We start from the raw sequence: 23,718 nt of genomic DNA, 5'->3' as shown, positions 1-23,718 counted from the left end.
CCAAGACAGGGACCCTCTCATGAGGACTGGATCTATATGGCAGAATAAAAAATTCAGAGGGTACTTTAGACTGAAGCACATTAATTAATCAGCCATCAGCTACACAGTCTACACCAGACACCACCCACTGGTGGGAATGGAAGCTCCAAACACACTTTCTGCCCTTAGCAGGAAAGACTCAAATGAGCTTCCAAAGGGAAAAACTCATGTTTGCTTCCACAGGTGCTTTTCCCATGTCCCCTCTATTTGTTTACAAAGTATGAATTTCATTTTTAAAAATCTGCTGCTTCCCTTGATCTGATGAGTTTCTCCCTCTTTTGGCTATGGGATCATCACAGTTGAGTCTCTAAAAGGTTGGTGAGGCAGGTGATAGTGGGACAGGGCCCTTTAAGTTTCAAAAAAAATACCCCACTCCAACTCAGCCCCTTAGTTAGATAGACCTCAGCTGCTCTGACTGACTGTGCCCTAGGCAAATGAAGCACTGTACTTTCAGCCAATCAGGAGTGGGCTGTGATGTCATTAGGGGAGGGGACTTTCTCCTCTCAGGAGGCACCATAAACCCAGACTTCCTTTGGAGCCCCTCTTGCCTAGCAGGACTTCTTTCTCTTTCTCTCATTAAAAGCTCTACTGGTTGCTCCACACCCTTGTCTGCTGGCTTCACTCTTCATTGCCTCTGAGACAGGATCCTGGGCAAAACAGCGTTCCCACCAGTAACAATGGAATTTATAGTCTTCAGGGAAAGGGAGCTCATGGGCCCCTGCCATCATGTTCTACACCTTCACTTCCATGCATCCTAAGATGGAACAGTCACATCTTCTTTAATGCTCCCAACCAGTTCTCCCCTATTGATCAGGACAAGTAGTTTCCTTTATGGCTAACTCTACCCCATAGAAAATAAAGCCAGCCAAGTTAAGGATTTGTAAGAAATTTCAGGTTGCAGAAAACAATTCCAAAACCTGTCTGAATCATTAGGATCCCATTTTATTCTTATTTCTTCTTCCTTTTTTTAAACCACTTTTGAAATCTCTTCCAACAGGTCTATGGATAAAATGAGAGTTCCTGTGGCCAGAATTCTCAACTGTCCCTGGTTGACTAGCTCACTGCACACCTGTGGGCAATACATGGCTGTAGACTCTATACAAAGAGCTCCACGCAGTGCTCTGAACACAACACGGTGGCAGGGCTGCAAGGCTGCAGGAGAGCAGAGCAGAGGCTGGAGTGGTGGCAGCGCCGAGGACAGAGGCCCAGAGGACGGCTGTGCAGGACAACTGTGCAGAGAGGCCCAGAGGACAGCTGTGTGGGACAGCTGTGCAGGCAGAGAGGCCCAAAGAATGGCTGTGAGGACAGAGGGGCCCAGAGGCAGAGACCCGCTTGCTGCATGCAGACTCACTCTGAGTGAATGGGATTCTAGTGACTGACCTGACACCTGGAAATAAAGTTGGGTATAACCCTTTCACCCCAAGAATGTTTTGCTGTCATTTTCTTTGGTCACACTGAGTCCATAGTAAACTTGCCTGGGCTGAAACCCATTGGCAGGACAAGGCCTCACTCAAATTCTCCTTTCTGTCTGGGCATCTGAATTATACTACTACATGTCATTATTCCAGGAATGTAGTACCTCACCAGATAGGCTGGTGGCAAAGTGGAAAACAATACCCACAAGCACAAATACCTTTATGATATAAAATAATATTTTACAATATCAAATGGAGGGTGACCAACCATCCTGGTTTACCTGGGACTTGAAGGGGCTTTTAGGATGTGGGGCTTCCAGGGCTAAAACTGGGAAGTCCCAGACAAACCAAAATGAGTTGATCCTTCTAAAAATAGTAAACAAGCATTGCATGTGCCCTGAAAAACACCAAAATTTTCCACTAAGTTCCTATTTCCTGAGTTTCAAATAGAATTCTATTCTTTTGTGATTTTTCTTCAAAACTTCTCCTACAAACATCATGCAGGCCCTGATTAAATGAGGGGAGCTCCTGAAGCACTTTTTTTATTTTAATGTTTCTTTTAAATTGGTCTAGTCCTCTTCCTCCCCTCCCTCTTAATCTCTTTAAAATTTAATTAGGATTTACCCACCCTTAAGAATTTTACCAATTCTACCTACTTCTTTCTGTCTCCTAGAGCACCACCCTACTTCAAGGCATTATCAATAAACACAACGCTGGATTATTGCACTAGGCTTCTACAGGGTATCTCAAGCTCTCTGCCCTGAAAGGGAAGTTCTTTTCATTTTTCTTTTTGTTTCCTTTTGTGTTTAATTTCCAATCCATTACAGACCAGTCCTTCTGTAATACACAATAAAAACAAATTGCTAGGAGAATGATCTTGTCCTTTGGTTTTGAAACAATGTCAAATTTTCTATAAGAGTTTCCAAAAGCTCCATGTAATTTGTGTAGATACGTTGTCATGCGCTGGTAACAAATAGACCAAGTAGTCTGTAGATCACACTTTGAGAAACATTGCCATAACAGTTACCACCATTTCCATGCTTTCCTCCATTCTTTCTACAAAAAAATCTACAGACTTTTCAAAATGTAAATTAGATGGTGTCAGCCCTTAGCCCATAAAATAACTGAAGGAAGGTGGAATTTTAAGAACGTGGACCCTGGAGCCAGACCACCTGGATTTAAGTCTGCTTACCACTTACTATTAGAGGGAGCAACCTAATTCCTATGTGCCCCAGTTTCCTCATCTAAAAATTAAGATAATAATAGCAACTACTTTATAAGGTTGCTGTGAGGATTAAATATGGTAATTGCTGCAAGGTGCTTAGAATAATGTGTAAGGCATAGTAAGAATGTATGCTGTTTTTACTGTTATTAATTATTAGCAGGGTCTAATAATTTTTCATTTTTCTAAACATCTGGCCTTTATAAATGTGATGAATCATTGTTATTATTGTTTGTATTATTATTATTAACATGGCTGACAAGTTCCTCCCTATCTCCCAGCCTAATCTGAATAACGAAGGTGTCAAGCCAGCCTCCTACCACACAATAAAAGACAATATATTCAGGATTTTTATTGCAGAGCATCTGTGGTAGATGCAGTCATTACTCGGCAAGTATTCACTCCCTTCTCTCCACCCATGGGGGAAATACACCCACCGGCTTGACTGGTCTGTGGCCATGTGATTTGCTTCAGCCAATGGGATGTTAGAAAACATGACCTCAGCAGAGGCTGGTGTAGCTGGGCTATGCCCTTGAACTTCTGCCATCACTAGAAGAAAATCAAGTCCTGGGCAGCCTACTGGCCCCGGAAGACTGAGTGCCACGTGGGCCAGACAAAAGGAAGGCTGTAACCCAGAGTCAAACCCAGGCTGGGCATCTGAGCTTAGCAGAGCAGCCCCGGCCAATTTCCGTGTTACCAAAACTTTGTTCTTACTTGTTACACAACAAAAGCTAACTGCTCACACTGTCCTACTTGTTTTCTCTTTCCTTTATTTTAAATTCTGCTTCCCAGGACTTTGTCCCCTATCGCTGCGGGGAAGCCCTGCTCCAACACACTATGGTGCATTCTGGAGAAGAGAAGATTAGAAAAACAGAATTCCATGGTTTCAGAATTTGGGGGACTTTCTGAGGTTTTACTTTCATGCTTTGGGCACTCTAAATGCCCAGTTGTTAGAAATTATACATATAAATGTGTGTATTATGTATCCATGTGTATAATTTTATATATAGGTAGAGATAAAGTGCTCTTTTGATGGGTGTTATGTACAATAAACCCAGAAGCACAGAATTCAGAGGCAGTTGCCTAATTTCCCACCATCTGAGCTCAAGCTTATATATAGAAACTGAGTAGAAACTGAGTGAAGAATATAAGAAATAGTAGGTCAATGGTCTCCATGCCAGGGGAACACTCATTCACAAGCCCAAAGGGAAGAATCATTTTTGTTCCTTTGCTCCTAGACAATATTTTTTAAAAGCTAAATAAGCCTAGCAAGCTTAGATCAAATCAAAAATTCATCCTCACACATGCCAATGATATTCTGAATGTGCCCACTAATTTGCAATCAGATTAATGCTTACTGTAATAAACATTTGTTTTCTATTTTTCTCCTAGAAGCTTTCTATAAATATGAACTCTGGATCATATCACAGAATTGGGGCACATTTTGGTTTTCCTTTTCCTGCAAAGATATAGGGAGATGGTTACAGTAATGGTTTCCTAGGCTCCTACAGACCATTCCTCTGGATGCCTGCAAATTTGGATCTAGACTATTGTAGTGCATTGTTAATTGGCCAGTTAACATCTCTAATAAACGTTACTATGTCTAACTTCTGCTGCAATAGATTTTGTTTACTCTAAAAGTCTAAGCTATCACTTCAAATTTTATTCCTATATGTCCTATACATAACTATTTGAGAAAACATTTTGAAGTGTGATCTGAGATAGAAGTTAATAATGGGATGGGTCATTGTGGACATTGTTGTTATTTTTTGGCAAAGAAATACCCTGTTACTTTATCCCTTGCTTTTTACCTTGTGAAAATAATGGCATTTTACCAAAAACCTGCCTTTTTTGTGTGTCGAGGGATGGAGGCAGAGCTGGGCTATTTGAAGCTAATACCCCTCATGTTTATAATTCATTGACCTGTATGAAATGAATGCTGCAATGCCATTTTAATCTCAATTTCAAAGATTTTTCTCAGTTTGGCTTTCAGCCATGACTGAGGTCCATTGTATTTATGTTTGCTTTATAAAATACAGAAAAAAAATTCCTACATGAAGGTCACCACCAGGTGAGTGGCATATCAACTATACTGCAACCTGTTTAACAATCCATAGCTAACAGACAGAACTCAATTTATCTTCCCTGTGAAAGAGCATGTCAATTCTACCCCTCCAAGTTACATAAACTAAAGCAAGAGCAGGGTGGAGGCTGGCTTCAAAACCCACTGGTGAAAGTACATTAAATCTGGAAGCAGCTGGTGACACTACATGAAAGGTTATTTAAAAAGCTCTTGGGACCAAACATCACCGCTCTTGGAGTCTGGCAAACAATCCGATTGATTCTGCAGATCAGCTTCTACAGCAAGTGAGCTTCCTTGAGTTTGATGCCTGTATTAGTTGAAAAGAAGAGCTTGAGAGTAACAGGTTATAAGAAGTCTACATCTAACTCTTCCATAAAATATGGAAAAGCATGTATCACCCATCTTGCCTCCTCTAAGCATAATTTAGAGATGAATAAGGAAATTATGGGAGAGTTATATAGCCAGTAATGGAATGTACATATTTTTAAGGACAAATTCTGTCAGGGGAAAAAGAATGTTTGCAGTGCAAGTTTCCTCACACACACACAAAACCACCTAAGGTTAAACTGGCTGATTTAAGGCACACGTGACAAGGCGTTCTAGCCTGTAGTTTAATATAATCAGTCAAATAGAAAGCTGCAATACATGTTTCAAACACCTCTGATCAAAAATAAAAAGAGGTGCATCCTTTGGAAAACAGTCTCCTTCTATCTGGCAAAGGGACCATGTTGGTTGACAATTCTAAAATACATGTTTGTTGAGCAGTAAAATGGAAAGGTGTCACTGAGTCACTACAGAGAGAAGAACACTGACCTGGGTTTTGAGTTACCTGACTTGTGGCTTCAGTCCCCCCATTGGTTGAATGACAGGCTGTGGGCAGAGAGAGAATTATTTGCATTCCCTGTAGTTCTTCTGTATTCTTGTTCAAAATACTTGCTGACCCTCCTTGCAGGCAAGCTCTGTCCCAGGAAAGATCCTATTTTCTGCTTCTTTGATGTAAGGCTTAGACTGTGACTTCCAAGCTGAAGCTTTAAGAACCAGTATTTGCTCCACCCAGGATCTCTTCACCCCCTGCATCAACCAGCAATGTCCCAAACAGGGGCCGCTCTGTGAGCCTGGTCCCAGCATGAAGGGCATTGCCAAGGGAGCCACACCTGGCCTGGCATGGACCTGCAGCACAAGCAAGAAAGAATCCTGGGTTCTAAATCCCTGATATTTGGGGATAATTTGTTACAAAAGCATAACAGCCTAAACTGACTTCTATAATCAGACTGACACAATTTAAGCTTTGGTTGAAACCCATAGAAGTTATGTTTCTCATGCTTAAGGGTGACCCTGCTGAATGAGCCATGTTCTCTCTCCTTTCCTGGACTGCCTGTGATTTTAAATTTAGGGTCTTCAGTTCCTCATCTGTGTATCTAAAGATTTGGAATAAATAATCTCTAAAGTTTCTTCCAACTCTTAACATTCATCCAACCCCTCCCTTCATAAACCCCTGACCTTCATAAGGGTTGACTGGATGATAGTTGTTACTGTACATAGTTATTTTAGATATTCTCTTGGATGAGATCCAATGTATTTGCATATTATAAAAATTCTACAACTATTACTGCAAAGTTCTAGGACATTCTGATTCACACTCCTTGAAGCTTTGCTTTGTAAATATGTTACTCAGGTTTTTATGTCTTTGCATACCTCCTTTCTGATTAGATTGAAGCTTCTTTGTAAGAAAAGAATATTTTTTCTTTCTTTTACCTTAATCTTCATCATGCCTCAGCATGTTTCAATAAATGTTTAATGAACGTGCCTCAACCAATGAATTTTTTTTAATTCAAAAATGTTGAAAACTAAATTTGACAAAACAGTAAAGCATTCATTGTAAAGATTTTAAATGGAAACAAATTCTTTGATATTCCTCCCATCGAGAGAGAGAGCCTAATTTCCTTCTGGCTGAATCTGGACCAATTTTAGGGCTCGCATGTAACCAAGATAATGCAGCAGAAGTAATAATGTACAACTTCTGAGGTAGGTCAGAAAGTCATGCCATTTCCATCTTGTTCACTGGAACACTCATTCACGGAGAACTGAACGGAAGAAGTGCACCTACCCTGAAGCCACCATGCTGTGAGGAAGCCCAAGCCACATGAGGAGGCCACATTGCAGGCACTGCAGTAGACAGACCCAGTCTTCAGATCATCCCAGCCCATGAGCAGGACGTGTGATTGAAGAAGGCTCCAGATAATTCCAGGGCCCAGCTATTAATGTCACTCCTGATTGTTTGAGTCTCCCTACCAGAAGCCCAGACCTCACAGAATGAAGACAAGCAATCCTTGCTCTGCCCTATGTAAATCACTGACCCATAAAATCCATGATCATAATAAAATGGCTGTTAAATTATGCCACTGAATTTTGGGGTGGTTTGTTATGCAGCAATAGGTGCCTGGAACATACGGTGTCTGTAACAGTTGGCCTGAGCCACGGTGTCAGCCCAGAGAAGTGTCACATAAAGCAGTGTATGCAACCACGGTTTCCTACTTTATTTTTTATTTTTTTGTAAATACCTCCCCAGTAAGAGCGATGTGGAAGACAGGAGTATTAAAACATCAGGTGGAGATACAATCGAATTATTATCAAGCAATTGCAACACAAAAAGAGTAGGCACTGATAGAATCTCAGAGCCTATTACTTTACTGTGCAATTGCAACATAACAAAAACACCCGTCAGAGATGTAATCACAAAGACAAGCGAAATCAATACTGACTCTACAATACATTACTGGCCATTTTAAAATAAATATGTAAAATCTGCTTTAAATTGATTCTGGCTCAGCATGAGCAAACTGTGGTAACAATTTTTGCATACAAAGCGGAGAGAAAAGACCAGGGAAGGAGCCTCCAGAGCACACACAGCCTGTGGGGGAGGAGATATTCTTCCACTGAAACCACGTTGTGACAGGTTGTTGTCCTTTATACTCAACAACAGATGTCACCTGATGGATCTCAAAAGCTCTGCTCCAGGAGAGAAGATCCAACATGTTCAAACTATAACAGCTAGAGAGTTAAAAATAAAGCCAAGTGCTTTTAATGTCAGTTCAGTTTCCTAAGAAATCTGTGCAGAGAGAGCAATAAAAAGTATTAGGTTTCTTTCTGGTTATTTTGTGTGTTTGTTGTTTGTTTTTGGAACCAGGTATCATACTCACTTCTACACACTTAGCATAGGCTTAATGACATCTCTGTGCAGGGTACTATTCTAGGTGCCATGGAGATCAAAGATAGGAAAGACATATAATCCTTGCCCTCAAAGAGTTTACAGATCAGTCAGGGAAAGATAGGTGTGTGGGAAAGTATTGCATGAAGTAGAAGTTTCTAAGAGCAGAAAGCAAGAACTATTTGCTAAACACAGGCCTGTATCAGAATGTTTTAATTTAATTTGGTTTGGGCATTGAATCCAAATCATACCCTGATATTTTAAAGCCATGACTATAAATTCACGCTCCACATTCATCCTTCCCTTCCAAGATGGCAGTCTCCTTAGACAAAAGAGCCTTTAATTATATGTTTTTTACATTCTTCCCATGTCCCTCAAGTATGTTCCCACATAGCAGGGCTCATTAAATATTTATGGAATTATTGAGTACAATATATTTGACATAGACTCACCCCCACCACCCACTACAGAATAGCTGCCAAAGAGACTGGTTTTGGTATCCCAGGCTCTCCTTGCCTGCCTCTGTGGTGTGTGTGTGGTTCTTGCTCTCATCTTTTTGCTTCTAAAAGCTGCCAACATGGTTTCAGTGAAGCTTGAAGTGTTACCTCAAAAATCTGTATTTTGAGCTTCGTCATGAATTGTGAAATAAAATATTTGGTCCCCTGGACAAGAAACCAGCCCTTCTCCATGTACATGAAATCATGCCATTGATAGATAAGCATACATTTCACCCACAAACGCGAAGAGTCCTGGCTTCCTTATCCTCCCTCCAGCTGGCCCTACCATCACAGGGCTCATGCTTACCAACTTCTCAAGGGCCTGTGAAACCTTTGAGGCCCCACAAAGGATTCATGGACTTCAAAATATGACAAGAAATCTCAAAACTGAAGTGAAAAACTGGTTAACAAATGTCTTCAAAACATCAAGTTACATTGCCTGTATATCTGCACCTCAACTTTTCTACAGTTGTAGAGAAATTTCATGAAATGTGGCTATAGGATACCTTTCAGTGTATTTGAAAGGGTGTGGACAGTCAGGCTGCAGTAGAAACCATTACTGGCCTCCAGCTTTCACTCTCCCCACCCTGTTTCTTCCTACCAAGGCTCCTATTTTGTTCAGATCCCCACCCCTTCCCCCAGCTGCCATGTGCCTTGGGGGAAACTGACCCCTGTTCCAGAAATAACCCCTGTTAGTCTAATGGTGGTCATTCTCCCTTGAGCAGTAAAATCTCAATTCTGACCTGTAAGATTTGTCAAGGCTACCAGGAAGAGCAGTGTTTTGGAGAAAGTCTTTTCCCTCCTAAAAGACTGGTCTTTCCTTTTGCCTGAGGTTTTTCTGTCTGAACATGATGCCTGGAACTATCACAGACATTCTACTGAAACCTGAAGAGAAGCCAGCCCTGAGGATGGCAGAATGGGGAGATGGAGAGTTCCTGGGTACTACCTACACCACCCAGCTGCTGAGTCACCCTACCCTGAAGCTGCCCTAGCTCCGAACTGCTATACAAGGTTAAGATGTCTTCTCTGCTTAGTCCAGTTTCAGCCAGCACATCTCACTGCCCTGTAGGTTCCCTGTCTTCATAACTGCTTCCTGCTTCTCTGTTATCATCAGTTTCAATCATATGCAGACAATGACAAAATGCTTCTTTTATCAGCAGCTTTAAGTCACCCAGGACAAAGATTATATTACAATAATTCCAGTCAATTATTGGTACCCATTTGGATAGAAAATACTCTTCCTCATATCAATGCAACACATTTCATTCATGACAATGGCTAAATTCTGCCTTGTAGCTGGGTTCAGTAAATTGTTGCCCACTGGATATAATCTGAGAACCATTGGAAACTACTGTGGAAAAAAACATCTCTAGTAGATATCCACTGTTAAAGCCAAGGCAGTGTAACTCACTAACCAAGATATTGATTGCTCGTAAGTAATCATGTGCAAGCCTACCTGGGATTCTGACCTGCGAGAACTGTGTAATAACAAATGGCTGTTCTTGTAAGCCATTAAGTTTGTGATCATTTGCTACACAGCATTAGAAAAGAACTAGAGTATAATATAAATCATGCCAAAAAAATTAAAAACACCCAAAACTGATGATATATGCTAGGGGTCAGCACACTGATGTCTATAATCTAAATCAAGCTTGTGAACTATTTTTATACAGTCCATAAACTAAGAATGGCTTTTACATGTGTAAGGGTTTGTAAAAAAGTTAAAAGAATATATGACAGAGACTGTATGTGGCCCACAAAACCTAAAATGTTTGCTATCTGGCCCTTTACAGAAAAAGTTTGCCGACCCCTGATACACACTATTCATTATAACTTTATGTATAGGGACAAGTGTAAGCAATGGTTTCAGAGTACACACTGGGCAAGATGTCTTGCATTTGCCCCTTCTGAGTCCATTTCCCAGCTCTCTGCTTGCCTCTGGCTCCTGGTGGGCATGCTGACAAGCAATCAGAAAGTGGGAAGAAATGAGACTGGGGTGCTTATTTGCCCCCGCTGTCCCTGTAGGGCCGCCTGAAGCAGGTTATGTCCCTCAACCAAAGGGCATAGCTCCTACCAAGGCCACCCAACCCATACAACAATCCTCCAGAATCCAGCACCTACTCCCTTCCTTCCCTTTTAGACCTGGGGGTGTCAGCACCCTGATTTCTACTGTGATTTCCTGCATTCTGCCTGCACCTGTGTAAATGCTCCCTTTATTGAACAGTCCGCAGATTATCCACGAGTGTGACACTGTTTCTTCTACCAGGTCCCTAACTGATGCACCACGCTGATTAGTTTATTAAGACTGTCAAAATCGCCTATCTGAATCCAAATCACAGTCTTCCTGGCTGACCCCAGTCTTGCCTGCGTGTCTCCCAACTAGTTGCTTCACTGTGACTCGCAGAACCAAACTCCCACTTCCCATCCTGCTCATTAAGCCCTGACGCATGGAGCCACCAAGGCAACACTGCCGAGATGGACTCGGCGCCATGACAGTCAGCCTTGTCCCTGAAGCACCCTTCCCGCGGCGCCCTCCCCGAGACCTCTGCAGACGCTGGCTGTGCAATTTGGGGCATGAAGTAATACGCCTTCAGTGCCAGTACTTATAAAATGTTCTGGCTTTATGAGATAGCATCTTCCTTTGCTTTGGCACAAGTCCAGTCTGAGCAGTGAGTCTGGAAAGAGAGCAAAAAGACAGTTTATAACTATTGCACCATGGACAGTAGGAAACAAATTAGGTTGATGGCGAAAAAACTAATCCTCAGAGCAAATATACAAAATGGGACCACTAGTTTGGATCTCTTTAAAGGAAGTCATAGGCATGCAATTTTTCAATTTATTCATGAAAGAAGGGTGTACACGTGTTAGGAGACAGTCCCTCTGCCATAGACCCACAAAAGGATTTGCCATTACTCTACCCAGTACTATGAAATATCTAATCATCACTTCATAGTCATATCTTACTTCCTACCATCTATCCCCCTCATCTGAATTCTGACTTTCTGGAAAGTGCCTTTTGTGAGTTGTGGATGCTCAGTTGTTATACATGTACTTCATTTTTTATAGGCTGTGACAAGATTTTTAATCTTTATACAAAAGAAACTGAACCCGTGCAAGAACAACCTGTCAGGAATACTTACAGCCTTGCAGTTAACTCTCTCTCTCGAGTGTGATTTAAGCAGCAAGTTGCTGCTGACAATGTGTAACAGAACACTGTAAAAGCTACAGGTTAACACCTCTGGGGGTGCCGAAGGAGACACCATAAAGGGTATGGCAGTGAAATGAAAAATGATTATTATGTAGCATTTATTAATCCTAGGCGGTATGCTAAACTCTAAAGAACATAACAGAGAAGTAGATTACCTCTAAGTTTCCATGCTTTCCTTAACAAAAATGGAAAAACGTTTTACAACATTATCTCTATGTGAGATTATGAAGTAGAAACACCTTGACTCCATGAACAAAGGCAGAAAAACACCAAAATAAAAGCCAAAAGGACTTTTGATGCTGTGTCCTTCATCCATAATCTGCTTTCATATACAATGCAATCTTGTGTAGCCAGACCATGGATCAGCAAACTGCAATCTGGGGGTACACTGCCTGCTTTTGTAAATGAACTTGCACTGGAAGCCCAGGACAGCCAAGGCAGGCAGCCTCTAGACACTGGTAAAGAGGTTCTTTCCTGGAGCCTCCAAAAGGAAACAGCCCTCTGACACCTTGATTTTAGCCCTGAGTGACCCATTCTAACATCTGACCCCCAGAACTAAGGCTGGCTGGAATGGAGACCACCCCTGCCCGGAGAACTTTTATTTATAAGAGACTAGATGTTGAAGATGTCAGAGATGGAGGGGCCTGACCCTCTCCCCGCCATTCCCTGCCCCTGAATCATTGCTTGGAGCAGAGATGCTTAATGATAGGAAATATTTGTTTTGGAATTTATATGAATGAGAAATAAATTATGTTAAGGGAAAAAGGGGGTAGAGCTGGATGCCTGGAAGCTGGGAGGGTAGAGACTCAGACCCCAGGATGAGGGCCAGGGACCAGTGGGGACTCAAGCTGCACCTACAGGCACATATTGCTGCATTATTAGACTGTAAGTCTGTCCCCAAGGCACCAGCAGTAGCCCCCTTGGAGAGTCTGTTGGACTGGGGGGATGGGATGACCCTAGGGGCAGGGGTGACCTTCTATGCAAAGCAGCACCCCTTCTTCTGGTCCCAGTTGATTCCCAGACAACAGGACTCTGTCTGCTTTTGCACCACCACAACAGAGATGAGTACTTGTGAGAGAAACCATATGGCCAGCAGAGCCAGAAATATTTACTATGTGGCCTTATACAGGAAAAGTTAGAGGTCCCTGACCCAGACTGACCTGGAGAAAACATGATCCAGATTTATGATAGTCTTAATAGACTTACTTATTAATATATGTATGTATATTTATTTGTGTAAGATAAAACCCAATTTTACTTATTTATTCATTAAGCATGTATAAAATGCCTGTTCTTTTGCAATGGAGAGGAACACACATACCTTGACAAAGGTTAATACGTCATCCCTCAAGAGCAAAGGCACTCTGCCCTGATGGAACTATAGGAGATTCCTGCAAGGAAAAACTAGTTTCCTTTGAAAAATGTTTTGAAAAGGCAAAAAATCCGGATAGATAGTTGAATGGAGTTGAAGTTGAATGTATAGCTAAATATAAGTAAGATTATGCAAGAAGTCATTCTACCCAGGATAACTGTCCAGTTTAATTTCTAGAACTGCTCTAAATGAAATCTGAAAATTATTTGGAGCTCTGTGTTGCAAAAGAATTAATGTAATCATTGGTTTATTTCAAAGTCCATGAGCCCTTGGAAAAAAGAACACTTGCAATATACTTCCTGATTCTGTGGATATAGTATATTTGAGCCACATGGTCAACAGTGTGATAAAATCAAATAAACTTTGTTTATTGAGAGACCACAGATGGTTTTCTTGATGTGGAAATAAACAGTGTTTGAAAAGTTCTAGCATGAAGGATTCTTGGAAGAATCACTTTCAGGGCTCCAACAAATGTGAACATTAGAAAACTACTCTTTCATCTGGATAGGCCAATAAATGTATTTAAATCTCCCAGATGCATGGAAAGTACATAAGTAGCAATTTTCCAGCACATAGATGGTACTTCAAATAGATAGTACATTTTCTTCTACAAGAATTAAACTGTAGGACTTAATCTTACGTGCTTAACGTCCAATATCTGTTTCAGGTTTCTGACAGTTAACGTATGCTCTCCCATGGCAACTGCATAATAACCGTATAGTTTGAAGAGGAGAAAAACTCAAACCTTTCAGACCCAATTACTTCATGTAACTGTTTTACAAGTGTCTTTTTATTTTACAACAACTTAAAAGAATTATTTGAAGAATTTCTCTATTCCACCACATGTAATTCTGAACATAAACATATTTTTCACAAAGAAACATAAGAAAACAATCATCTTATTCAGAGAAGTGATAGTGGACATGCTTAAGCAAAATCAAAACTAGCATTAAACAGGCAGGATTTGAGTTCTAGCCTTGGCTGTGTTAACCAAGCAGATCAACATCCTTGACAAGGTGCTTTCTTCTCTGGGTTGGATTTCCCTCATCTATAAAAGCAGAGGATTTAAATCAACCTCCCAGAGTACTTCCAGCCCTAAACACAATGACGACTAAAGCTTGGCATCTATTGTAGTTCTCAGTATATTACCTCTAACCTTCTTCAAACCTCATTCCTATGCATGACAGAATGCCAGAGGTGGGGGCAAATAATCACTGTAAACCAAATATGAACTTGATTCTCCCCTTCCAATCTGGAAGGGGTCATCAAGATATTGCTGAGACACAGACAAAGAGAATTTTCTTTACCCTTCTTCCCGCACTTCGTACAAGATTAGAAATATGCTCATTCTTAGTTTCTCTGACTGTGTCATTTAAAAGAACAGAAACAAAGAGTGATTTTTCAGAATAGAAACAAAGAAGAACATGTGATGTAGAGTCTCATTGGTCAACACACTGTTATACTGTGGAACTAACTTTACCTAAAGCGTGAGGATGAGGAAATTCTATAACTTGTCCTTGAAAAAGGATGTGGAATCACTAGAACTTTCAGATATTGATGATGGAAAGAAAATATTGTCCTACCTTGGAAAGCTGCTTGGCAGTGTCTTCTAAAGTTTATCACATACCCATTCTGTGATTCAGGCAGAATATGGCTATTAGAATCACAATATTTCACAAAAAATATAATACAATAGTAAATTACAGTATAACCATTCAAATAAAATGTCTATCATAAGGATTCTGAAAGGTTCTTGGAAGTAATCAAATGATGATAACATCACAAATTTAAGTATGTAGATTCCTTGAAAAACAATACGGTAGGCAAACAATCTTTTAGAACAACAATTAGGAAATTAAGAATGTGAGAAAATAGACTATAAATGAAAGTTTTTTTTAATGAAGCAGGGAAACTTAGTGAGGATGACTTACATATTCAACATTTTCTCATATCAGTAAGGACTATCCAAGCAAAAAGGAAACAATGAAGCAGACTTCTCTTATCTGTTGTACAATGAAAGTCCCTACAGAAGGTTAGGAGTCCCAGTGAGGAGCTCATGGCATAAGAAATAATTTAAAACATCCAAGCACAAACTGCCCACTGGCTATTTTCTAAGAATGTTTTTTTAAACTTTACCTCAGGGCATTAAAGGAAACAAAGAAAATAGCAGTATCCCCAAGCAATAATAATTCCCTACTTTTCAGTCATCTTATGCAAAATAACAAATCCAGGGAGAGGGAAGCTTCTGCAAAAGTAAGACTAGAAGTTGTTGGACAATTTCTCAGACCTGAGAACAATAGCAACACAAAGCAAAACCCTCAGACAACATCCAGTCATTTAAACCCAAGGTACCAATTTTACATGAAATAAACTCCAAACTCTCCACTCAGCTGACAAAGCCCATCACAATGTGGCATCTGTTCATACCTGGCCTCATCCCTGTGCCACCCTCCTCCTCACCCACTCTGTTCCAGCGCGTTCCTAGGATGCCCTCTGCTTGGTCCAGCCCTCAGGTGGCTGTTAAGGTTGAGCCAAAAGTTTGTGCACGGCCTAGAGGATGGAAGTTGATGAGCAGGCTCCAGATGCTCTTCCGAGCATGCTCCCAGCACCACTGACTCCCTCGGTGGTGTGGGGGGTCAACTACAAAACTGAGAACATGTTTGATAACACCTGTGTATTTTTACATTTTAACAGAACCAATACCTGAGCCTATCATGCTATTTGCCAATAAACAGAAAAAGAGAACATTTTTCCAATACTTAAATTTCATCTCTGGAGCATCATAACCCAAAGTTAACAAGGTGATCTCAAACAGGAAAAGCAGAAAGGCCGATGCAAAGAGAACTAGATTAGGTAGGAGATGTGCTATATGGTGGCTATGATTTCCAACACATGTTCATTTAAAAATTGTGCTAATTGGAAGCTTTGCTTCTTCCATGTGAAAGTAACTAATAAGAAGTTGATGACAGCAGAATCAGGCACCGGAACCCCACAAGGAAATTACAGATGTAATAGATACCTCTGGGTGCATACAAGACTTTTAAATCTAAATTGAATCTTTATTTAGAAATCAATTTATGTGGGTAGACTCTTTGCCCAAGGGTATTTGTTTGCTCTTTTATGAATGTTTCCAGCTAGCAATTTTTTCTTAGGGTTATAAATGCCTCTTGCTAAATAAAATATGAGGGTAGGTTTGTGTAATAAATACATCTCTAACATTATTTATTTGTCCATTGAAATGTGCAGACTTTATCTAAAACAGTTATTTAACTATCACACCTTTAATTTTATGAAATTTAATGTTCTATAAATGACCTATCCCCCCGCCCCCTCCTGCTACCACCACGCCCTCTACAGGAGCTAAAAATAGTGAGACTTGAATTTATCCCAGAGATTATGAGGTCAATCTGATCCCACTTCCAAGTAATGTAAAGGGTACTCAGATTTATGTAACCTCTATTGCACATAACAAAATGTTACATAATTTATTTTAAAGAAAAGCATGGAAAATGCTCTCTAAAACTTTATCAAACTTTCTCTTTTAACCACATTTCCATATCCTGGAATAAATGGGGTCATAATTCAGGCAGAACCAGCTCTGGGCATAGGCTGATGGTAAAGGTGGTACTCCCTGAGTCAGACCGAACCAGGGCGACAGATTTGCCCCAGCCTGGGGTGAGCCTAAAATCCATGGTCAGCAGTCCACACTGAACATTTTGTAAGAACAGACGGGACCCGATGTGGTGGGTATGGACACCCATGGTGTCTACAACCAGCAGCACTATCACTTATCAGTGACTCAGAAAGACAAGAGGCGACAGCATCATGGACCTATGTATTCCATCCGGTTTGGGAAAAGATTTTAGCGAATAGAGAGCATGCAGAACAGGGTCCACATCCAGGCAAAAATAGATTTTTCACTGGCAGGGATTTACAGCAAGATTAAGTCCTAATAAATTTCTAAAAGGAATCAAGGGAGAAGCACATTCATATTGACTGAATAAGGTTAAAATAGAGCAACTGGAATACACGAGGGTTTGAATTTACATAAACTATGCAACCTCTTAATCGTACATTGTCACTGGTGATGACAGACTCCTAGTCATCACAGGCTAGTCCCTGCCTTGATCAAATCAACCCCCACATTGTATGGAATTATTCAGTCATGCCTCTTGGAATCCTGACATGGTGCAACAGGTAAAGTTCACAAAATAAAGTGAGAAAAACTCATATCCAAGGGAAAAAGTAATATGGAAATCACCAGTGCAACAGCAGCATCCATAACACAGTAATAATAAAATGATAAGTATTTTTTTTCTATAATTATAACCAATGCAGACTTGAATTGATGTGATATTTTATTCCCTCTCCCTCTCCCTCAGATGTCAAGGCTTAGATGCAGCCTTCAAGCCCCAGTTTCTCTTGATCATCAAGTTTCATATTTAAGGTTCTTTCCTGGCAAAAAAAATCTCCTGCTGTGCTTGAAAATTTCTTAATTACATTTTCAAGTTTTCTGCTATCATGGCAGAATACAACAGAAAGTAATTATGGAGCTTATAAAAAGAATGAAAACCTTTTTTTAAAAATTTTCCCTAAAGCATAAAACAATGCAAAGTTGTAAACACAGACATAAGTGATTTGCTGCACATTTGTCTCAGCAAATTAAAATACCATCTACCCTCTACCAAGAAAATGTAGATAGTAAAAATAGAGCACACTGAATTAAAGAAATAAGACTAGAGACTGAATTTCAATCCAAAATTACCATGGGATTAATTAACTTAAATTTGACAAACATAAGTAATTTCCAAAACTGTTTTGATGATTAAAACTATAGCAAATGTTTGTGGTAGAAGGTTTGGAAAACACAGAAAAATAACAAAAAGAATAAAAAAGAGACACCCAAAGGCTTAATATTCAAAATTAAACAAAATGAACATGTGACTGTATTTCCAGTCTGAGAATTTCCAGTCCTTTTTCTAGGCATTTATGAGCATTTTTTTTAAGTTGAGGAATCATAACATACTTACTAGTTTTATAAACTGCTTTTTTTCCCTTAAATGCAGACTGTGAAAATTTCTTCAAGTCATTGAATATTCTGTTACAGCATTATTTTGAATACAGCAGTATTTCATAGTAAGTCTTTATCGTAACTTATTTTACTAATCCCCTATTGTTGATACATAGTTTGTTTCTAATTTTTCCTTATTGCACACAATGCTTTAATAAATTTCCCTCCACATCTGCCTTTGTGCACAACCATGACTATTTCCTTAAGTTATATTATTAAAAGTAACATCACTTCCTTAAAGGTACAATATAAACTTTTTACTTTATGTTGCCAAATTGCTTTCCAAAATAGTTGAACCAACTTATACTGATCCTTCCCCTTTAACATAAGAGTTTATTTCCCAATTTCACTGATAACATTAGTTTTATTACTTCTAATCGTTGCCAAATTGATCAAAAGAAAATGGTCTCCACTTGCATTTTCATTTTTCCAACTACTAGTTATACTTTATCATCATATTTATTGGTCATGAGAATTTATTGTTTTTCAAACTGCCTGTCCATTTCTCTACTGAGCTGTTCAATTTTTCTTCTTTATAAGAAAATCTAGATTATTAAGCCTTTTCAAATAATAAATTACAGATGTTTTTATCCAGATTATCACTTGAGTTCTAATTACCTTTCTAGTGCTTTTTGACATAAAAAGGTTTCTATTTTTAGATAGTCAAACCTATGAATATTTTTTTATAATCTTTTTACTTTGTATGCTTAGGAAGGCTTTCCCCATCCCCAAGATCATATAAATATCTACAGTCTCTTCTTTATGCTCTTTTATGAGTTCATTTTTTATATTTAGTCCATCATCCATCCAGAATTTATGATAACATTATAAAATTTTAACTTTATTCCCTTCCATATAACTGAACACTCAAATATCTTCTATGTCTGTGGGTTTTTTTTAACTCCATTTAAAGCCATGGAAAGCTTTCTCCAAATGCAGTCTTACATGGGAAGCCATCATATATATTACAAATACAAGCAGAGCTGTGTTACTTGAACCAGAGGTGGGGAGAAGGGGATTTTCCACGTCAACCTGCAGGGCTTCACAGAACATGACTTGCAAATCATTTATTATTTTTCCCCCACAGGAAATATAAAAATATTCTAAAAATAGAATGTCCCAATTATGTTGTATTATTTCTATGACTTGTGTCTGTCCTAACTTTTCTGTTCTGTTTTGGTCATCTGTTCACCTATGCTCTACCAGCACAGTGTTTTTTTAAGGATTATCACTCTGAAATATGCTTTCATATCTACACTTAGCTACACATACATGCACACATCCTTTCTCAAAATTTTCTTGGACACTTGTGTCCATTTATTTTTCCATATGAATTTTTTTATGAATCCATTGGTCCTATTCTCCCCCAAAACTACCAATCATACTTCAGGAGGATTGCTTCAAATTTGTAAATTAATCTGGGGCTAACTGACAATATAATATGGAGTCTTTCAATCAAAATCTGTAATATATTTTTCCATAATTCAATTTGATTTTTTCCTTGAACAAAGTTTACATGGGTTTTACACATTTTTTATTATGTTTTCCACTAAGTATTTTATATTTTATTATTGTGATTGAAATCATTACATTTTCTATCTGGTTGTCATCAATTTATAAAAAAAAGCTTGATTTTTTTATGATTCTCTTAATGATTAAAAAAACTTTTTGGTTGATTCTTTGGGGACAGTAATCAATCACCATTAAATAATAATCTAGCTTTGCTTCTTGTTTCTTTTTCAAACCTAATGGCATTGGCTAAGCATTCCAGAGGAATGTTACATGGGAGTGGTGCTGGTGAGGACCCTTCTCCTTGACTCTGACTTTGACAGGGATGCCGCAAGTGGGAGCTACTAAATATCAATAAACTGTTAGTTTAAAGTAAGCATTCCAAGATGTTGATAAGGAAGTAGCTTTCCATCCCAAGTTTATTAAAAGTCTTTTTTAAAAAATAGGTATGATTTTCATCAAATCTTTTTCAGTGTCTGATTTTCTCCTTTCAACTATTAATATGATTAATTCCACTGATATATTTCTTCAAATCATCTCTATAGTTCTGGTAGTTATTGGTTAATTCTGTGTTGTTATTTTAATATAATAATGCATCTGATTTGGAGGTATTTTATTTAAGAAATGTGTTTGTAGGAGAAAGTAGTTAATGTATTTGAGTTTTAACACATTGGCATAATGTTACATTAGCTTCAAAAAATGATTTAGGATGTTAAATCTAATATCATGATTTTTATAAAGCATATGCTTCCAGGGTAAATTGCAAACACAGTTCATAATCAGTAAATGATGAAATATTCTATTTACATCATTGAAACAAAGTTTCCTGACAAAGTTAGGCAATAAATGATCTTATAGATGATGGTAAACACTTTGAGTACAGCCAACATAGAACCTACGGGTGAATTCTACAATAAAAAATGAGTAACAAATTCCAATACTTAATGCTCAAATTGATATAACTTGCCGGGTCATAGTGGTATGACACTTTAGGGCAGACAAAGCAAATATAAATTTGCTGAAATGTGAAAGGTCATTAATACTAAAAATAGAAAAAAATATTTTTTAATATAAATATAAAAGCAAAAATCACTGTAAAGCAAAGTAACATATGAAAGTAAGCAAGTTAAATTTCATCCAGCAAATATTTATTGCATACAGTTGTTTACCAAATACTGTCCTAAATGCAATGGGATATTCTTAAAATCCCGCTAAGGATACTTATTAAAAGCAAAATTCCAGAGTCCCACCCTCTGACTTACAGAACCCAAATAACAGGAAAGGCATTGAACTTTTTTTCAAAAAGCATCCAGGTCATTCTTATCATCAGGAAAGCTTAGACAACACTTGCTGCAGGAGATGCAGCAAACAGTGGCATGTTTCCAGGGGCCTCATCCACTGCAGCACAAAGCCCTGATCTAGCCATGTGCTAGATGCCCAAGGCCTAGAGACTCGTCTCAGCCTCTACAGGGGCCTGAGGCAACATCCCTGAGGCACAGACGGGTCTATAGCAGCTCCCAAATTTCTCCCTAGAGGATTCTGGAATGCAATCTTGTTGGAAGGGCAAAGGAACTTGTCTTACAACTTTATTGCATAGCAAACTCCCTCTTTCTACCTGGTTGCATGTTTAAGTGGGGTGGCTTTGGGAAGGTAATGGAAACAACAGAGGCTAAAACCATTCTGAGCCATCACTTGGCATCCTCACTGCCAGAGGACTTGGACCTGTCTCCCAAAATAGATTTAGGCAAACACAGCCAGATTCATTGCCTTCATGACAATTAAAGGGAGCAAAAGAGTAAATCTTCCCCAGGAGACAACTCTGAATGGAAACAGCAAGATGCAAGAGGCAAGAGCTCAACAGGCTCCCAGGGAACATGATTGTTTAGGTGGGAGGCTGCGACGTGTGCAGAGCAAAGTTTGATGCTGTGTGCGTGGGAAAGGAATGCGGGGTAGAGCAGAGGAAGCAGGACAAGTGTCTGGAGGTAGCCATGGTCAGGAGCGAGGGTAGTGAGAGCCAGCAAAAGAGAGGAAGGTTGAGTAGGAGCATGGTTAAGCTGCTTGGACCCTCCTCAGCAGGGGAGTTCTGCTGTTTTCTGCCCATCACCTGAGGTAATCCTGCTGTGAGAGGTGGAGTTTTAATGACCTTAGACCCAGTCAGGACGCCTAGAGCTGCTCCTCTGGGCAGAGGCCCGCCCTGCAGGGTGCCCACATGAATACTAGCCTGGGTGACCGCCAGGCTGTAACCTGCCCTTACCCAGACTGACTCCCCAGTTGCAGGTTCATCCCAGCTGCTCCAAATAAATGAGCAGCTGTCTACATTTTCTCTGCCACTCCTACGGAACAATAGGTCTGGCCAGACAAGGGGCTAGAGCTGCCACTCCATTCATCAGGGTTGGAAATTGCTTTCAGAGGCTCTGCACTTGTGGGCCAATGAACCTCACTGAGGGAGGGGCAGTCGACCACCTATTCTGCAGGTTTCAGCTGCTCTACCCGAGGGCAGCACCCTGGAGAAAACTCTGAAAACTAAGCTGTGCTTCTTTGAGTGTGGTACTGGGATCAGTATCATTAAAATCACCTGGGAACTTGTTAGAAATGCACATTTTTTACCCTACCCTGGCCCTGCAGAATTCCAGGGGAGGCATAGCCATGTGGTATTGACAAAGCCTCCAGGGGATTATGATATGCACTGAAGTCTATGAACCTCTATCCTACCAGAAGACCAGGCTGTTGCTGGGCCTTCCTCTCTCTGGCCCTTCAGAGTATCATCGGGAGGTAGCCACCCCTGTGAGCCCCTGGCTCACTGGATCTTGTTCACCCCATTCATTCTCACTGGCTGTTCCTTCCTCTGAAGGAAGGTCCAGGCCCTCCCAGTCAGGTAAGAATGCCCTCTACTGGTCTCATGCCTTTATTTTGCCCCTGAACCCCATATATTCCTGGCAAGTCACCCTTCCTGTTCCCCCCTCAAAATTCACACTCTCAAACTATTATGTTCACAGTGACTATGATTTTTTCATGCCTTTATTCCTTCATCCCCAGGACTCTAGTCCCTATATGGACCTGCATACCCATTTTCTGACACTATTCCACCATACCTAACTCCTGACACCTTCTGGGCCCTCTGGAATCCATGGTCCGTCATCAGCAAAATCCCCTAAAACCTGGATCTCCTCTCTCAGTGTTTGTTTTTACCTCGTTGCTGAGCTGAAGGCTCTGGCCTTAGGAGCCCTAAGCGGTGACCCTCATACCATAGGCCTGAGGCTCCTGCAGGCTCCTCATCACCACTTCTGGCCCAGTGTCCCTCCTTCCTCACCAAATGCCAAGCTTTGAATCTCATCACACACCAACCTCTGTTTCTTCTCCTTTCATTAGTCATCTACCTGCCCTTTGGTCCTTCGGTCTTTCTTCCTCCCATGACCTTACCTTACCTTGACCACTCACTTCCACGGCCATAACCTAGAACTTGGAATCACCAATAACACATCCCCTCCATGATCACAGGCCCCAGCCTCCCACTCAAGTCACCACTTCCTATCTTGCCAGTTCCCTCTTAGTCCAATTCCAGCAGCACTTTGACCCCACCAGAATCTCTTCACCTTAAGATGTCACTTCCCTTCTTACCCAGCCTAAGATTCGTGATCTGTCATTGTAATCACTCCCTTGCACACACCCTCAACCCTCTTGTCCCTCTGCATCTCAGCCTGTCAGTGAGAGAAACTGCAACACTGTTTAAATGCAAACCTCCTCAACCGTGATAACGAATCTCAGCAGGAATATGTAGTTCTTAACATTGCCGGTAAATTATTTGGTATTTCTCCTGTCGATTCTCTCTCCCACAGTTCCCGCATCGTTCTCACTGTCAGTCCATGACTTTGCTTCCTTTTTCAGAGAAATGCAGAAGCAGTCAGAAGAGAACATCTAAAGGCCCCAGCACCCCCACACTCACTTGCCTTCTGGCTCCTGTGCCCATCTGTTCTGCACTCTCTCCCATTACTGTAGGAGAAGTGCTGGTCCCAGCAAAGTGTCATCCCACCTTCTCCTCACCCGCTCATTCATCATTCCAACAGCTTCTCCTCTTTATCCTACATCAACTGTTT

General features: G+C 40.3%; 1 pseudogene; it reads right to left on the bottom strand.

Annotated features, from left to right (window-relative positions):
- LOC118912757 (glycine cleavage system H protein, mitochondrial-like) overlaps positions 1 to 22,763 on the bottom strand; it is a 43,237-nt pseudogene extending 20,474 nt beyond the window's left edge.
- Between the last annotated feature and the right edge of the window lie 955 nt (positions 22,764 to 23,718).

This window comes from Manis pentadactyla, chromosome 14 (assembly GCF_030020395.1).
Source record: "Manis pentadactyla isolate mManPen7 chromosome 14, mManPen7.hap1, whole genome shotgun sequence".
Taxonomy (NCBI): domain Eukaryota; kingdom Metazoa; phylum Chordata; class Mammalia; order Pholidota; family Manidae; genus Manis; species Manis pentadactyla.
This window is presented reverse-complemented; position numbering and strand designations above follow the sequence as displayed.